Genomic DNA, 1,116 nt, shown 5'->3' with positions numbered 1-1,116 from the left:
AACCTGCCCAATTCAGAACATTTCAACCATAAAGGGCCACTCTACTCAAACTTCTGTCATACAATCCACCAATATCAATCAATATGCAGAATCTTTGCAGAAGTAAAACTCATCTGAATAATTCCACATCAAAGAGATCTGAAACCAGTGAAGAGGTTGTTGCTAGAAAACAACTTTATATTTAAGTGTTTCATCTGCAAATTCACTGCCTGTTGCCCTTGAAAAATAAATTGCTTATGTTATATTAAAAAAAATGGTAAGCTGGTATATAGCAATATGGAATGGATGGCAAGCTGAAAAACAAGTTAATAGTTATTAGGCATCTCATCCAAAGGAGGACATACACCCCCTTAAAATACAAATCTACATGTTGTGGGAGTAGAACCTACAGCCCTCTGTATCAAGATGCAAGTATGCTACCTGCTGTGCTGCTTTAAAAATTCTATACCACAATAGTGATACTATTTGCTAAACAAAACAGTTGCACATTTTAAGCAGGCTTAGCACGAACAGCAGTAAAACTCTTTTCCCTTGAAGCTCACAATTCCTTGAAAATGCACTTGAAAATAAATTCCACCTGCTAACTCTAGGGCATTTCACTCTCTTTAACACACATCTCAACCTGTAAGTGCAAGAAATCTGGACAAAGCCTAAAGTAAATAGGAGCAGATTATAAATATTGCTCTCATGAACTTAGAACATTGCTAGAATAACAGGATTTATGTTAGTATGCATTTTTCTAAAGGATATGACATCTAAAACTCAAATGTCTGTCATTATTTAGCAACTTCAATGCTTTTTAGGAGGAATATGGGGCAAAATCTGGACATTCTCCAAAAACCTGGACAGCTGAGGGGTATGCTTCCTCCTTCTTATATATACATACATACAGACACACATACACACCATACCTCTCAATCTGTTAACACAAGAAATCTGGACAAAGCCTGTTATAATGTTGGGGATAAAGGCCCAAAACTAGGGACATGTTAGAAAGTTGCTAGAATAAAAGGATTTATGTTAGAATTAAATTTTCTGAATAATATGAAGTCCGAAACTGAAATGCATGTCATTATTTATTAACAACTATATTCAGATATAGTTGGTTGTCTCAGC

The sequence above is a fragment of the Protopterus annectens genome, chromosome 8.part0, assembly GCF_019279795.1.
Source record: "Protopterus annectens isolate FY-2018-M chromosome 8.part0, PAN1.0, whole genome shotgun sequence".
NCBI lineage: Eukaryota > Metazoa > Chordata > Ceratodontiformes > Protopteridae > Protopterus > Protopterus annectens.
Note: the sequence above shows the minus strand (reverse complement) of the source record.